This window comes from Tripterygium wilfordii, chromosome 8, assembly GCF_013401445.1.
Source record: "Tripterygium wilfordii isolate XIE 37 chromosome 8, ASM1340144v1, whole genome shotgun sequence".
Lineage (NCBI taxonomy): Eukaryota > Viridiplantae > Streptophyta > Magnoliopsida > Celastrales > Celastraceae > Tripterygium > Tripterygium wilfordii.
The window spans coordinates 9,800,767-9,819,666 of NC_052239.1; the positions used below are offsets into that span (position 1 = coordinate 9,800,767).

The following is an 18,900-nucleotide window of genomic DNA, read 5'->3' on the forward strand; positions in this document are numbered from 1 at the left end:
TGGTTTCTGCCTAGTCAAAATGAAAGTTTTAGACAAGATTGATGCTTTCATGCATGCCTCATACTAATTAAAGATCATAAATACAAGTGACTCCCTTGAATAATGTAATAATCAGAGAGCTTAATTGATCTTCTTGGATTATGTCGTTTTTTTTACGTACAATTATGTGGTGCACGTGAACCAACTGTCAATGCATGTAAATATCCACAGGAAACGACGAAACAAATCAAATAAAAGAGAATAATCGTCCGGACGACAGTAATCACCATGGCCAACTCCCAACTCATAGTCAATATTTGCTACCCACTAGCCCTATTTCACTATTTGTACTACAAAGTTTCAGATTCTTGAAAAGGATTTAGTAGATGAATTGGAAGTAGATTCACCTTTGATCGGTTGTTCATTCTTTGAAAGGTAGCTATATATGATCAACTTTATTTATACATGCTAGCTAGATTTTCCTGACATGCTTTATATTTGCATAATGTGGGGATTTCTTGCTTCATGTCAAAGCCATGAATCATCTAAAGAAGCGAAAAAGATATACTTCATGGTGTGTGATTGCATTATATATTTATATGTGTTTATGGTTAAGACGATCGATAGCTAGAACCACTCGAATGATAGTCTAATGGTGAATCTCTCTAGGGCCAAATAGTATGCATTCAAAAGGTTCTGATTTTGATTCCTATTAGGAACAATCCTTGTGGCCACAAGTTGTGTTTTGACCCAAGTTACCCTATCACCCGGTGGGACACTTAAGTGGACGTGGGTCTACAGATCGAGTTTAGGTCTATATCGAATGTCTTAAGGACAAACTTGTATATGATTTCATTCTCGGTTAAAAAAAGGGATGGATAACTAGGGTTTACCACTTTAGTAACATTTCTTAAGAAATCATATATGTATAAAATGAAGTTATATATATATATTGTTGAATGTTGTAGTTTTCTATTAATAGTTTTGAATAAGTAATTAACTAATTAAGGGGGGAACATGTTAAAAGACAGAGAGCTGACAAAGGCAGTGAATTTATGGAAATATGGGGGAGTCGTCTCCTTGTGAGCTGACTTTTCCTGCCAACTTCTCCTTTTATTAATCATAATCTAATCATGTTTATTTTTTGGCCTTAAACTTTGTTTAGTATTTTAATTTTGGATTTTAGCTGTTGAACTGTGGCGGCCATGGAATATTCTCTCCTTCTCCAACACCAACACAAAGGCTTCAACTTTCAATGCCCTTATTTTCAGATTCCTCTCTACACACAACCCCCACATCTAAGTTTTTTACTACTCCATAGCTCTCCCTTCCATGCTATAAATATACATATATATGTATGTATGTATAATTATTTATTAATTTTCTAGGATGAGAAACCAGAGGCAATGTTAATACAAGGGTGTGTTGTATTGTATAGGTAGCTAGGGAAAAGCAAACTGTTGTCACCAAGGGTATGTTTGTTTCTTACTTTGTCCTCTTGCTTTGAAACTTCAGCAGGAGGGAGACTAGTTTAATTATCTTATAATTGTTTGTGCTAATCAAGCAAGTATGTCCTAATTTCAAGGCATGAATTTTCTTGATCAGTACTTCAAATAACTCGCACTAAGCTATGCAAAACCTATCTAGTCAAGTTTAATTCATGTGAGATTTGTGTAAGTAGGATCTGAAGGCTCTATAGTTCACCAGAGTCACGAAATCACATCGACTTAGAAGGCGTGTCACATCATTCGATCAAATTTTTTCTACACCAAATCACTATATCATATTATTCCTTCACCGTTAGATGTGAATTACAGAGTTTGTCCATCCGTTTAAGTGATATATGACACATCGCCTTAAATAATTACTGATTATTAAAAATATAATTCCAAACAAATGCATAATTACATTAGGAGAGCATTTATGTCAGATAAGAAATTGATTGGTATTGTTGATTTTTTTTATAATAACCAAAAAAATGTCATAAAAGGTGGAGCAGATTTGGATCTATAGGAATCCAAGGCAGAAAACCACATGCTTTTACTTATCAAAAGTTGGAGAATATATGCCTTTTTTGCAAAATTATAGTTTTTTTATCTGACAATAGAAGTACACATATGTATCCCTCTAATTCACACACACATACAATCCACACACACTCACATAATTCACACAAATGATTGAACTCTTGACCACAAGAATAGGAACCAGTTAGGCTGGCATCCGAGTTGCAAAATTAGTTATTTATGTATATCTTTGTTTCTCTTCCTTGTTCTTTTACTTTTCTATGAATATATATATATATATATATATTGTGAGACAGATGGCGCAATCCTAGAGGGAGTTTATCACAAATATTGACCAAATCTACTTTACAGGAACTCATGGAATATATATGAATATACTTGTGTGGAACTGGCTCTCTCAATTATAATTTGGACTAGATTCATATGGTTTCGAGCCGATGGATCATCTATATCTCTAGGAATGTAAAGAGTGTCCAAGTCTCGACCCCAACCATTAATTTCCTTAAATATGTGTAGTCCTCTCGTCTCACACACACCCGGTAATTACTAGGTTATTTGTTCATAATAACCCAAACATGTTGCATAAAAATATATTAATGCATGAATATATATGTTGGTGAATCTCTCTTGAATCAAACCATGTGGATTCGAGAGTTTCTGAGTTCGATTCTTACTGAGAGCAATAGTAGCCACACGCTCGACTTTGGCCCAATTTACCCTGTTGTCAGGTGAAAAACTTCTGAATGTGCAAATTTGATGCCCGAGTTTAAACCCATATTGAATGTCTAAAAATATAATCTTATATGAGGTGGTTCTCCATTAAACGAAAAAAGTAAAAAGTATTTGATGCAATTGAAACAAAATTCTAAGGTAAAAGTGACAAAAACACGCTCTTCAATTTCCACTTCCATATATATATTCACCTAATATATATGATACTAATATGGAACAATATCTGGTCAACATTAAAAAGAGAGGAGAAGAACACACGTATGAGACTACTACATCTTTTCGTCTCGTACTGTCTTAATTAGTACATTATTGAACAAGACAAAACGCATGGTTGCATGCATGGTTTTGCATGAATTATTGAATGTGGACATTAGTAATGGAAATGATGATGATATAATGATAAGATGAGACTAAAGTGCCCAAGTGTCACCTAGTATAGCTACCTAGCTATATATATCATCTATTGTTTCCCTCCTAAAGCTAATTGACCAAGTCATTAATGAGTCTTAGCTACTCTTCTCTCTCTCTCTCTCTCTCTCTCTCTCTCTCTCCCTCTCATGGACCAGAAGACTCTTGTGAACTTGGAAAGACCAAGTTGTAGAGAAATTGAACTTGTCTTAGCCCACACCATGTCACTGTTGAATGCCACTAAATACAAAAAGAAGAAATTATTGAATGTTTTTTGCCACACCATGTCATATGCTATATGGTGTATCAAAACTAATAGAATTGTGCCACTTCAAGAGCAATTAATAACAATGTATGGGTAATTGAGAATGAAAATAAATAGTTTACAATTCAAATTTGAAAAATACACCAATCACTCCTGAATTGGTATTAATTGTCTCATTGGTTTTAATGCGCCATGTCAACGTATAACGTGGCCTGTTAGGACCACCGAATAGCTAGTGTATTAAGAGACCATCATTTAATGCTCAATCAATTCTTTACGAAATGATAATGTACTCATGCCATCACACGCACACATAGGATATATATATAGATTAAAGATTCTTTTTGGCCATGGAAAGCAAAGTTAAAGCACGCCTCCACTGCCTGTACGTCTCTCATAAAGTGTATGTGTGATACTTAGGTTTCACTGTTTTTCCCTTTTAAGAGAACAGCTTCAGAAGTTGAGAGGGAGAGAGAGCAAGTAATGCCCCAATGAAAGTATTAATTAAGTATTGAAATATAAAACTATATATACACACATATACGTGTGCGTGTGTGTAATTAATTGATCAGGCTAAATTAGTTAAACAAGGTCGCCATCAAAATTTATGCGTAAGCACTAGTGAAGAAGTTCCACTACGAAAAAGAAGTTGAATTTGATATGATAAGAATTTGGTTGATGATCAATATCCAAATATAGCTGTTAATCATTGATCCTTTATGAGACACATATTAGGAAGAAATTGAGAAATGACAAGGCATTGTTCAAAACCTATTCAATAAAGATATATATATATATATTCAAATTAACATTCAAAAGCTAGCTAGAAGGCCCATACATCTTCCACTCGGTTTGTCACAACAATTATTCATAGCTAAAAAGGATGCAATGATTTGCATAAAAAGTTAGATCGGAAGTCATCTTGGGATTTATATATCATAGTGATCATAATATTATTATTTCTGTAATACTTGGTACAATCAAGGAAGATATTTACTTATTAATACGCCATTATCATCATCACAAACATAGAATTATACCGCAATTATTTATATTCCAAAACGATATTAAGAAACATACTCAAATAATCAAAGTAAATATAATTCACAATTAGGGCTTTAAATATCCAAGGAATTACAAGGAAACGAAGCAATTAGAAACCACTACTACACACATACCACAGCCGGGTAAGCGAAGAGTACCGCGTGAATGGACCAAACTTGACATTATCCCAAAAGTTTGGGATCAATTATATGAGAATCCACAAACGTATATTCAAAGTTTTACGTTGATTGTCGACCTACCACAACCCTCCTCCTTTATTCGGGCTTGGGACCGGCTACAGGCGCATGCAGAGTTAAAATTTTTCTCATCTATTAATAAATTAAAAAAATTCAAGAACGAGTTCAGAAATAGGTGAAATGATGTCCTAACGATGCTCATATTACCTTTGCAATGTCGATTACATCATTCAGGTATTCAATAGGCAGCCTCAACCTCCCATCAAGACTTCTTGACAACCATGGTACATCAATTACGAGGTAGTAATAGAATATTCACTGAATCAACTTTCCTCCTCCTTGCTTCCTTTTGATTCTCTTCACCTTCTTTCCGACACCTCCATAAGAAATTGTTCATAGATGAGTTTGCCTTTTGAACCTATGAAGCTCGTGTAAGCAAATATTTTTTTTAAAAACAAACCAAGAAATAAAGGAATGGGACACCAATAGCCCATCAAACGAGGGTACTATATTCGCATTTTCAAACCACAGATCATATAAATTTTTTTTTTTGGCAAAAGATGGGCAATTTACAGACACTAGATTGTGGCCAGAAAATTTTATAAGGTGCTGCAGAAAATATCCTTTCATCATTAGAGAAAAGTTCACTAATTTGGGCCAGCCAAGACAACACTCAACTCTTTTTGTCTAAACCTTCAACTCATTTAGGCGCACCACTGCACTCTTTCAAGAGTGCATGCATTCTGACAATCTTCTTATGGTTAGTTTACTTGTTAAATATTTTGCCCTTTTGCTTTATAGGCTGCCGAAGTCACAATATAACCAATAAATTGGTTTCAAGGGCAAAATATTTAACTTCCGATGCATTGTTGCTTTCAATGCATGCATTCTGACAATCTCTTTATGATATAGTGGACTCATTAAATAGTTTGTCCTCTTGTTGTTATACACGCTCCCCATGTCACAATATAACCAATAAGTTGGTTTCAAGGGCAAAATATTTAACTTCAAATACATTGCTACTTTCAATGCATGCATTCTTACAATCTCCTTATGATTAGTGTACTCGTTAAATATTTTGCCCTTTTTATTTTATAGGCTCCCGATGTCACAATATAACCAATATATTGGTTTCAAGGGCAAAATATTTAACTTCCAATGCATTGTAAGCACGCATTCTGACAATCTCTTTATGGTTTAGTGGAATCATTAAATATTTTGCCCTCTTGCTTTTATAGGCTCCCAATGTCACAATATAACCAATAAATTGGTTTCAAGGGAAAAATATTTAACTTTCAATGCATTGCTGCTTTCAATGCATACATTCAGACAATATCTTATATGGTTTAGTGTACTGATTAAATATTTTGCTCTTTTATTTTCATAGGCTCCTCTTGTCACAATATAACCAACAAATTGATTTCAAGGGCAAAATATTTAACTTGAAATGCATTGCTGCTTTCAATGCATTCATTCTGACAATCTCCATATGGTTTAGCGCACTCGTTAGATATTTTGTCCTTTATCTTTTATAGGCTCCAGATGTCACAATATACCAATAAATTGGTTTCAAGGGCAAAATATTTAACTTCCCATGCATTGCTGCTTTCAATACATGCATTCTGACAATCTCTTTATGGTGGACTCATAAATAGTTTGCCCTTTTACTTTTATAGGCTCCCGACGTCACAATATAACCAATAAATTGGTTTCAAGGGCAAAATATTAACTTCCAATGCATTGCTGCTTTCAATGCATGCATACATACAATCTCTTATATGGTTTACTATACTCATTAAATATTTTACCCTTTTATTTTTATAGGCTCATTGTGTCACAATATAACCAATAAATTGGTTTCAAGAGCAAAATATTTAACTTCCAATGCATTGCTGCTTTCAATGCATGCGTTCTGACAATATCTTATATGGTATTGTGGACTCATTAAAGATTTTACCCTTTTGCTTTTATTTGTCCCTCTTGTCACAATATAACCAATAAATTGGTTTCAAAGGCAAAATATTTAACTTCCAATGCATTACTGCTTTCAATCATCTTGTGTAAACATCATATATTTCATCTGCGAAGCACACATTTTTCAACTCTGTTGGTATGAGCCTCTTTTGAGCCTTTAAACAGGAAAACTAACATATGCATACGGTGAAAGGAAGTATAGTCTCATAAACTGATAGCTTGGTCAATGGATGATACCTGGGATTACATGACCTGGATGTTCTTCATTTGGGTATGGAGCAATGTCTGAACTAGGGCCCGCTTTTCAGGGTAAACAGTGATGCCAAAACACTGTTCTGCAACGGCTACGCATGGAACAACGGTAAGGAGAATTTTTTATCCAGCATAAACTCCTTATTCTTACCCCACATAATGTGGAGAGGCTGTTTGTGAACATGAATAGTAAAGACCCAAAACCAATGTAGGATGATACTTCCAACCAAGCATGTTACTAAAACACCACACGTTTAGTTGAGGACTAGCTTATAAGCTTCAGACAGACCAACAATACAACATTGTAAAATACAGCATACAGTGCCATACCTCCTATGAGGACCAGCCCCAGATGCAACAGTATCACTTACTGTTAGAACAACAACTCTGAATTCAGCATCTTGCAATTTATTTGCAGCAGCATGCTCCTATTTACTTTCTGCTTGAGCAGAAGCACGACGAAATGCTATGGCACTGTCTCATTTATAGCAGCACAACTTAAATCAGAGAGTACAAAGGCCGAGACTGAAGTTCCGGCAGGTATTTCACTACCTGTTGTTGGCAATTCCAACAAGGCATTAGCTGACATCATACTTGAAAGCCGACTGCTCGTTTGATGACCAATACTCTTGAGCAACAAATCTGAAACAAAAATACAGCTGGACGTTGTTAGAATGGACCAACTGAGCAATAATCAAACCAGAAAGAAGAAATTCAACTCCTAAAAATAATCACTCAGAATCCCATGAACCGGAAGATAGAATACCTGAACAGCTCACCCAGAACTGCTTGATCCATCATTGACCTTCCATCTAATGATAGCACGATGAAATTCTGTACGATTTGGACCACAAACAGGGATCCTGTACTCTATATGAAATAAAGGAAGAAAGGACCACAAACAATGAGTCTATGACATTACGTCACATGAATAGCAATTAAAACAGGGGAGAAAGGAGAGAGAAATGGACTTTTTAAATTTTTAATCATCCTTCAGGGATGAGAGTTAGCCCATCCAGAAAGACGATGGATAGCGGGGACCACAAAGAAATGGAAACCAACTATACAACTGAATGGATTTCAGGTAGTCCAAAAGGTAAAAATCATCTTTGACACAATATCATTTGCTGATTTTATGGTCACCTCAACGAATATCAAAGGTTTCTCTAGTTTCATTCGAACCTAAACCAAAATCAATGTTGGACTAAGATAAGAAAAAAAAAATTATTGAGAAACACTACCCATCCCAAAATCTTAATCTGACATAAATGCCAAACTTTTGTAATTGAATTATTAATTCTATCTCTCCCCCCATAAAAAAAATACGCAGACAGACATACACACACACACACATTGGGAAGTCACCGTCAATCAGGGAGGAAAAACAAGTAAAATTATTTTACTTGGTAATTGTCAAGTTATGAATACAGGACTTGACACCAGCAAGTGCTCAAATACAAATGTCAAATATCTCAAAAGCTAAAACAAATTGGGTTTGTGAGATTTGTATAATTCATTTAATACTACATCAGAGCACACGCACTTAACTCAATAGTCAATACATCCTCAAAAAGGACAATCCAGTCGAACAACCAATGGCTGGTAGTATTCGACCAACATATACAGTTATGCAGGTTTGTGAGATTTGTATAATTCATTTAATACTACATCAGAGCACACACACTTAACTCAATAGTCAATACATCCTCATAAAGGACAATCTAGTCGAACAACCAATGGCTGGTAGCATTCGACCAACATATCCAGTTATGCGAAAAGTTAAACTTCTACGACAGAGTGATATGAATGAAAGAACATCAAAAGGCTCAGCAACTAACCTTGTCAAAATGTACAGTCCCTCTCTTTCAAGCAATGGCTTGACAAAACCCTTGTCCCCCATGGAAACACCTCCAGATGTGAGAAGAATGTCGATCCTAGAAGAAAAGGCACTCTCCAGGATCCTCTTGAGACCTTCTTGATAATCTTTAGCAATACCAAGATCAAGAACTCTGCATTGCTGATGCAATTATCATTGCACGATTCGAGTGCCTGATCTACACACAAGCTGAATTCAACTATAAGAGCCGCATAAACTAAATGGCATAGACAAAACAAACTTTGATGCAAATTTTGAGCGACGTCCATGATGAGGATTATTGGAAAACTATGATCCTCCATGACATCGTTGGTATGGAAAAAATTATGTTCATGTTGTTGTCTACACTTCCTCAATAATATCTTAGGGGAATCATGGCTCTTGTTAACTTTTATTTGTTCTGAGCAATTCACAAATAGGTAGGTAAAAAAAACTAAAACTCTAAGGCAATTTTCAAGACCATAAATTTGTTTTGGTTGCGCAGTATAGATGTCATTGCAGAAAGAACATTCATAAAAACAGATGCTGACTCATTAAATTCTCATAATAAAACTTCAGAGGATTGCAAGGCTTATCCAAGAACTGCATATACCAGTCCTCCAAGAACTGCAAATACCAGTCCTAAATACTTTTTAAAGAAATTCACAAAGCCTGGTAAATGAAATGATAAGAAGAAAACAACGCACCATACGCAATGCAAACTATACTTGCCCACGCCTTAGACGTGTAGTTGCTGGCTCCACGAGCTCATCTCCAGTAGAAAGCACAACAATTATTTGTTTAGGATGTACCTGAGTAAAAGCATTATATATTATCGGATCATTCTGTATTAAATAAGCGCAAATGAGCAACATCACCATCAGTACACCCACAGTAGCAAGTAGGCCAATTTCAGCAAGACCAACTCTTTCTCCAGATTTTGACACTATCATCTTTCTCAATGTCACATCCTTGGCAAACAGAAACTTGTATGCGAATCTAAGCTACAGCAATGAAAGAGATGTTAGAATGTAATGAGCAGCCAACAGGAGTTTTGAGTCAATTGAAATTTTCAGAGCCAGACACTAAGGGCATAAAAAATTAAGAAAGCACATGGTAAATATGTAAGGTAACAGGAAGATCTTGCCAGAAGCGTCTTCAAAAATTTTGCAGGGCTCCTTCAGAAGCATCATTGACTACCAACACAAGTACACGGTCCATTACCAAGACCTACAAGGCCAAAATAAAAAAATGATATACAATAATACAACTACAATTAAATACAATGCTTAAATAGGATTCCACATGATATTCATCATGGTCGTGGTACTCTTTCAATAAAGTGCTCATAATATGATGTTCACGTTGTTGTCTACGCTTCTTTAACAATATCTTAAGGGAATCATGGCTTTTGTTAAATTTTATTTATTCTGAGCAATTCACAAATAGGGAAGAAAAAAACTGTAAGGAGATTTTAAAAGACCATAAATTTCTTTTGGTTATGCAATATACATGTCGTTGCAAAAAGAACATTCATAAAAACAGATGTTGACATATATTAAATTCTCATAATAAAACTTCTATTAACTGCACATTCAGAGGACCTCAAGGCTTATCCCAAAACTGCATATACCAGTCCTAAATCCCTTTATAAGATTTTTACCAAGATTTCATAAATGAAATGATAAATAAGAAAATAACACACCATACGCAATGCACCTTTCTTATGTACAAACTATACCTGTCTACGACTTAGACGTGTATAGTTGCTGCCTGCTGGCTCCATGAGCTCATTATACAAAAGCCATAGGCTAGGTAGCCAATGGCATTGACGCGCACAAAAGATGGGAGGGTCGGTGGGAGGGGAGGGACCACAGTAGGCTATACTATCCTTGCATGGAAAATGAAACATAATTCAACCCCAGTTTTCACATCTCTCTCTTAAATGAGCACAGATTGAGCGAGTCAGGGCCAATCTACCACATTATTCGAGAGCCATAGGCTCAGTAGCCCAATGGCATTGACGCGCACAAAACATGGGAGGGTCGGAGGGAGGGGAGGAACCACAGTAGGCCATGAACTTTTCTTGCATGGAAAATGAAATTTAATAAAAGGGGACATAATCCAACCCCAGTTTTCACATCTATCTCTTAAATGAGCACAGATTAAGCGAGTCAGGGCCAATCTACCACGTTATTCGAGAGCAAAAGGCTTAGTAGCCCAATGGCATTGACGCGCACGACTGATTCTTCGGGTCCATAGTCAAGATTGAAGCAAACATGGTCTAAGACATTGAAAGCAAAATTACAATGCACACTAGCAATGAGTATGTAATATGTGGCCAGAAAGAGCAGGAAGGAGTGACTAACAGATGAGCATCACCTCAAGAACACATCGCCCACTTCTTGGCTGCTTGCCAGGATACTGCCTTGAGTGGACCCTTTATTATATTACTCGGGCACACTTGCATTAAAAGACCATCTTAAAAGTCATGGAGATGACTAGTTAAATGGTTTTGCAAATATTGAGACGGAGAGTAGTACTTCCCATTTTTATCACTTTGACAATGAGTAAATCAACTTTGCTCTTTTGCTTTGGCATCAATTAAGTGACCTCTCAGAAACAGTGATTCAAAGAGGAGTATCCAGATGCACCAAGTTAGGATACAGAAATTTGTATCTCCTCATAGAGGTAATACCACCATAAGATCAAAGCATATATATTATAGCAAAGCATTCACCCCATTTCATATCTAACTTTGATAAGGGGAACATCAATTTTGCTTTCACTTTGGCATCCACAAAGTGACCTCAAATAAGATGATTTTGACAATAAGCAGTTAACATTTTTCTTTTTGGACAGCTTTGGAACCTGTCCAAGGTTGAGCCACGTTGGACCATACCTGTAGAGTAGACTCTGGATTCTAACAGTCACCCACAGATGACTAGAATCACTTTAAATCAAAGGTGCTCCAGGAGAGATTCGAACCAAGGATCTCGAAGTTTACCAATGGTATTAGATTCTCATTCTCAAGCCACATATTATGTAATTTTTTTCTCAAAACAGGGGCAATTTAGAGACACTAGAATGTGGCCAGACCATTTTATAAGGTAACTGCCGCAGAAAATTTCCATACAACAACAGAGCAAAATTCATTAATTTGGGCCAGCGAAGACAACACTTTGCTCTTTTTGTCTTGCCCTTCAACTCATTTAGGTGCATGCACTCCTTCAAGAGGCCAACTAACAACCCCAATACTCTAATTGCCTTTTCAGGGACCAAAATTCACATATCTTACCCCCAATCCACCAAAAAAAATCTTTTCAAGGTAAACACGCATGGTGAAGAATAAGAAAAAGAAAACGGGTTTCGCTTTTAGGGTTTACCTTGACTGAAGTCGGTTAAAGAGGCAAAGGGTTCAGGCGCAAGAATATTCTCCGGCAAAACCAAGGCGAGAGCATCGTGGAGGGGAACCGTAACACTCGGCAAACGCTGGGCCAGTCGCAGTACAATCTCGAGAGCCTCTTCAGGCGAGATCATCGTCGGCATGGTGGTACTAGGAGTCGTTGATCGCACTAGGAACCATCTGAAACAGTGAGCAAGGAAATCGGGGCCACAAAGAGGCGGTTGTTCGTATTTCTGTTTTACTAAAACGACAAAAATAAAATAAAAAAGAGAGTGACGAGTAAAAAATTTGGGCCACTTCGGTTGATCGAGTTTCGGGCCTCACTTTTATCGAGAGATGATCATGGGCCAGATATTCATTCGGAGCTAGGGAATTTCTTTTCCCTGCAATTTTAATTCTCTATATTGGTCTCATACTCTCATTCGTTTAATTTTTTTTTTATTTCCAATGTCAACAACCAATGCATTTGTTGTTTTCGGAACAATTTTCAGGTGGGTACTGATCCGTGCACACAGCTTGGCTTCTCAAAGGAGGTCTGGACAAACTCTTTTTTAGATGTGAATTCAATTATTTTTAGTCTTTTTCTTAGTGGGTGGAACTGAATTTGAGAGAGAACTTATCGATTGATACATTGGCAGCTTTATTCGTGTGGTACGGAGCAATATATGTTTGGATTCACAAACTGAAAATAGTAATTATTAGATTCGCGGACCTTACCCCTAGATGTCCAATCAACTGCTGCGCTTGCATTTCGGGGAGAACCACAACTCATCCACTGATTCTTCAACATCAATCGGTTCGGACCTCCACTTAGTTTCATCCTGGTCATGGATAGATCTTGGGTTCGTCCATAGCTGGCATAATCAATTCTTAGTGCTTTGTCCAGGAAGTGGACCAAATCTGAGACTCATGCATAGACTACTTTATGCACCAAATAAATATGCTTCATATGAAGCTGATGCCCAGCTAGCATATTTGTCCTGTCCAGCATTGAGACAGCTAAAGGTAGAATAGCAGATGTAATTTGTGCAATGTGTGTGGGCATTTACCTTTCAATATCTATATGCTTCTCAAGGAAATCCATTCCTTTAAATAGCTTTGCCTGAGAAATATGCTTTTATAGTCTCTATGAGAATGACATCCAGAACTAGGCTCTACAGCACAATTAATTTACATCCCCAATGCTTAGTGCCAGTGGACATTCCATCATCACTGTCCATTTTCATCATGCACTTAGTGTAAAAATGCATTCACTTTATTGGCAGCTATATGTACTATATACTATGATCACAGATTTTACGTAATGTGCTGTACGCATCGTATATTTCATCTTCGAAGCACGCCATTTTCAACTTTGTTGGCATGAGCTTCTTTTGAGCCTTTAAACAGGAAAACTAACATATGCATATGGTGAAAGGAAGTATGGTTCTCATAAACTTATATCTTGGGTCACTGGATGATACCTGGGATTACAGGACCTGGATGTTCTTCATTTGGGTATGGAGCAATGTCTGAACTAGGGCCCGCCTTTCAGAATAAACAGTGCGCCAAAACACTGTTTCGCAATGTCCACGTATGGAACAACGGTCAGGAGAATTTCCTTCTCTAGCATAAACTCCTTATTCTTACTCTTCATTTCTACAATATTAGAAATCACTCGCACTGTTTTGGTGATCAATGTGTGTGTAGCATAAACAGTTGTATGTAGCAAATATTTTTTTACCTTGCAATGTCTGTATCCTTCTCAAGGAAATCCACTTCTTTAAATAACTTTGCCTGAGAAATTTGCTTTTGTAGTCTCTCTCTATGAGAATGACATCCAGAACTAGGCTGCCTATATTGCTACAGCACAATGAATTTACACCCCCAATGCTTAGTGGACATTCCATCATTATTGTCCATTAATCCATTTCATAATGCAGTTACAGTAAAAATGCATTCACTTTATGCCGGCTATATTTACTACATACTATGATCACAGATTTTACATGATGTGCACATCATCATCTTGTGTAAACATTGTATATTTCACCTGCGAAGCACACATTTTTCAACTCTGTTGGCATGAGCCTCTTTTGAGCCTTTAAACAGCGAAACTAACATATGCATATGGTGAAAGAAAATATAGTCTCATAAACTTATAGCTCGGTCAATGGATGATACCTGGCATAAGTTGATAACAGGACCTGGATGTTCTTCATTTGGGTATGGAGCAATGTCTAAACTAGGGCCCGCCTTTTCGGATAAATAGTGACGCCAAAATACTGTTCCGCAATGTCTATGCATGGATCAATGGTAAGGAAAATTTCCTTATCTAGCATAAACTCCTTGTTCTTACTCTTCGTTTCTACAATATTAGAAAATCACTCGCACTGTTTAACTGATCAATGGCAGTGGCAAATATAATATTCAATGAATCATCAGCAGGGATAAGCTATTCTTATTCAAATTCCCCATCTAACTATAACCACACCGGAGATAAAAGTGCCCCAGATGATGCCTACACCTTTCTTAGTCAACTGGCTAGAAAGGTGCCCCCAATACAAAATTCAAGCCTTTTACATAACAGGAGAGAGCTATGCTAGTCATTATGCGACTCAGCTTGCATATACCATTATACTCAACAACAAAAACACGAAACAAACTTTCATTATACCATTATGCATTATTGAGCAGCAAAATGATCAAGAACTGGACTGACAGCCCATCAAAAAGGGTACAAGATTCTCATTCTCAAACCACAGGTTATATATATATATATATATTTCAAATGATGCGCGATTGTGGTCAAAAAATTTTATAAGGTAACTGCTGCAGAAAATTTACTTTCAACATCAGAGAAAAGTTCACTAATTTGGGCCAGCCAAGACAACACTTACCCTTCATCTCATTTAGGTGCACCATTGCACTCCTTCAAGAGACCAACCAACAACCCACATACTCTAATTGCCTTCTCAGGGACCAAATTTACATTACTTACACATAGACACAGTCCACCAAAAAAATTGTTTCAATAGAGGATCTATCCAGAAATAGACCACTTTTCTCCAGAATAACAAATTTAACTCGCTCTCATATCAATTTGTTGCCCAATAGTGGGCTGCCAACAACTGTAAATACAACGCATTATCTATAACCCATGAAACATTAAGCCACATGGTACAGGACAAAAATAGTAAAGAAAAGGTCTGAGGAATATATGCTTATTTCTTATATGGTTTAGTGTACTCATTAAATATTTTGCCCTTTTAATTTTATTGGCTCCTCTTGTCACAATATAACCGATAAATTGGTTTCAATGACCAAATATTTATCTTCTAATGCATTGATGCTTTCAATGCATGCATTCTGACAATCTCCTTATGGTTAGTTTACTTGTTACATATTTTGCCCTTTTGCTTTATAGGCTCCCGACATCACAATATAACTAATAAATTGGTTTCAAGGGCAAATTATTTAACTTCCGATGCATTGCTGCTTTCAATGCATGCATTCTGACAATCTCTTTATGGTTTAGTGGACTCATTAAATGGTTTGCCCTCTTGCTGTTATAGGCTCCCGATGTCACAATATAACCAATAAGTTGGTTTCAAGGGCAAAATATATAACTTCCAATGCATTGCTGCTTTCAATGCATGCATTCTGACAATCTCCTTATGGTTAGTGTACTCGTTAAATATTTTGCCCTTTTGCTTTTATAAACTCCCGATGTCACAATATAACCAATAAATTGGTTTCAAGGGCAAAATATTTAACTTCCAATGCATTGCTGCTTTTAATACATGTATTTTGACAATCTCTTTATGGTTTAGTGGACTAATTAAATATTTTGCCCTCTTGCTTTTATAGGCTCCCGATGTCACAATATAACCAATAAATTGGTTCAAGGGAAAAATATTTAACTTCCAATGCATTGCTTCTTTCAATGCATGCATTCAGACAATATCTTATATGGTTTAGTATACTCATTAAATATTTTGCCCTTTTATTTTCATAGGCTTCTCTTGTCACAATATAACCAATAAATTGGTTTCAAGGGCAAAATATTTAACTTGCAATGCATTGCTGCTTTCAATGCATGCATTATGACAATCTCCTTTTGGTTTAGTGGACTCTTTAAATAATTTGCCCCTTTGCTTTTATAGGCTCCCGATGTCACAATATAACCAATAAATTGGTTTCAAGGGCAAAATATTTAACTTCCAATGCATTGCTGCTTTCAATGCATGCATCCTGACAATCTCTTTATGGTTTAGTGGACTCATTAAATGTTTAGCCCTCTTGCTTTTATAGGCTCCCGATGTCACAATATAACCAATAAATTGGTTTCAAGGGAAAAATATTTAACTTCCAATGCATTGTTGCTTTCAATGCATGCATTCAGACAATACTTTGTATGGTTTAGTATACTCATTAAATATTTTGTCCTTTTATTTTTATAAGCTTCTCTTGTCACAATAAAACCAATAAATTGGTTTCATGGGTAAAATATTTAACTTGCAATGCATTGCTGCTTTCAATGCATGCATTCTGACAATCTCCTTTTGGTTTAGTGGACTTGTTAAATCATTTGCCCCTTTGCTTTTATAGGCTCCCAATGGCACCATATAACCAAAAGGGCAAAATATTTAACTTCTAATGCATTGTTGCTTTCAATACATGCATTCTGACAATCTCTTTATGGTTTAGTGGATTCATTAAATAGTTTGCCCTTTTACTTTTATAGGCTCCTGACGTCACAATATAACCAATAAATTGGTTTCAAGGGCAAAATACTAACTTCCAATGCATTGCTGCTTTCAATGCATGCATTCAGACAATCTCTTATATGGTTTACTGTAGTAGTTAAATATTTTGCCATTTTATTTTTATAGGTTCCTCTCGTCACAATATAACCAATAATTTGGTTTCAAGGGCAAAATATTTAACTTCCAATGCATTGCTGCTTTCAATGCATGCATTCAGACAATCTCTTATATTTTGTTGAATATGAAAGCCTCTAGAGCACAAATTCCAGGTGGTTTACTGTACTCGTTAAATATTTTGCCATTTTATTTTTATAGGCTCCTCTCGTCACAATATAACCAATAATTTGGTTTCAAGGGCAAAATATTTAACTTTTAATGCATTGCTGCTTTCAATGCATGCATTAATCTCTTATATGGTTTAGTGGGCTCGTTAAATATTTTACCCTTCTGCTTTTATAGGCTCCTCTTGTCACAATATAACCAATAAATTGGTTTCAAGGGCGTAAACGGTTTAGTGTAACTGCAACTTCCAATGCATTGCTTTCAATGCATGCATTATGATGTCAAAGCCCTACCGATTAAACGACCAGTCAAGATTGATTCGAGATATGTGGATGCAAACTGAAATAGTGTTCACTCTATTTTGTGATGAAGGGTAACTGCAACTTCTATTTTTAGTTTGCCTATTTCACATTCAGACTCCAATTATAAATCAACCAAGGATTCAGTCAGGCCTGTTGATTTCAGTGCTAAAGTTAACTTGGACAATCCCACAATCTCATCAATTTACTACTTATAGTTATAGGTCATACCTATAGAAGGGCAATTGATGGCCCTGGTGGAGCAATTACAGTCTACGACTTTGTAAGTTGGACTTTCATTAAGCGAGCCCATAGAACTTCAAGATAGTGAACAAAGGACACAAGTTTACCATCACTGAGAAACAAAAAGAAAATGCAATTTCAACATACAAATCTTTATACCATCAAAGCAATTCAGCCAACATGCAAAACCAAACATTAGAATTCGACGTAATTATACTCTCAAAATACACAAATTACCTGTTGATATCTGCAATCAATTGAGTCGCATAAATGCTAGAAGTCTAGAACTAACTTCCTTTTGCCATATAAGCTCTAGATTCCTGGGCACTGTGTATTCAGCAACGCATTCTCATCTCTACACACCAAAAACAGACAAAGAGTAATTATCCCAACACATCCACACAAAGTCCAATTGAGTCAAATGATTTTCAAAACTAACACTATTAGACTAACTCATCAGGAATTCGAACATTGAACAATAAATCAAGATCAAAATAGACTCACAAATCGGGACAACCGGGGGCATCATCAGTCACCTCCCGGGATTTATTCGACGGGGAGTCCTCGCCATGAACGAAATCCAAGAAGGAATAAATACTCCTCACCCGATATGCACGTCAATATGCACATAACGCATATTTTTATTCTGCCAATTTGAATGCACTCAATAAGTGAGAACAATATCCAAGAAAAAGAGAATATTACTGAAAAAGAAAATGGGTCTCTTTTAGGGTTTACCTTGACTGAAGTAGAGTAAAGGAGGCAAAGAGTAGAGCATCGTCGGGGGCACCGTAATAGGCGGAAAACGCGCGGCCAATTCTGAAACATCAGTATACGAATTATAAAGCACCAACTAAATGGATTATGGAGAGGCGACTGGATAGAGCGAAATTTGTACGTTTATACAACGTTGTTTTGACGCAGGCACAGGGAAATCTAGGGTTTCCTAAAACCCAGACTGAGGAGAGTGGCTTCGTGAAGGTAATGTAGCGTCAGATGAAAGCTTTGTTAAAACAATAAAGAAAAAAACAAAAAACATGAAGGCGTTGTTTGCACGAACAATAAAACGGTTTCCTAAAAGCTTATTTCTGTTTTACGAAAACGACAAAAAATAAAAAATAAATTTACACCTTTTGCTTTGGAGAATTGGAGGTTCGATATTCGAACCTATCTTCCATTCTTCCTTTTA

General features: G+C 36.3%; 1 long non-coding RNA gene across 21 annotated transcripts; it reads right to left on the bottom strand.

Annotated features, from left to right (window-relative positions):
* Positions 1 to 4,687: 4,687 nt before the first annotated feature.
* Positions 4,688 to 18,735, bottom strand: LOC120004030. 21 transcript variants are annotated; one of them, XR_005469431.1, is made up of 13 exons: positions 18,450 to 18,735; positions 18,216 to 18,357; positions 17,949 to 18,066; positions 13,863 to 14,486; positions 13,603 to 13,777; positions 12,857 to 12,993; positions 12,120 to 12,319; positions 9,441 to 9,963; positions 8,717 to 8,943; positions 7,645 to 7,748; positions 6,864 to 7,520; positions 4,860 to 5,070; positions 4,688 to 4,784 (listed from the first exon to the last, which is right to left on the bottom strand). It is a non-coding gene; the product is annotated as an uncharacterized LOC120004030 (long non-coding RNA). The 21 variants fall into 21 exon arrangements; XR_005469432.1 differs by having other exon boundaries at positions 4,726 to 4,750; XR_005469435.1 differs by lacking the exon at positions 4,688 to 4,784 and having other exon boundaries at positions 4,834 to 5,070; positions 13,863 to 13,981; positions 14,303 to 14,486.
* Positions 18,736 to 18,900: the final 165 nt, after the last annotated feature.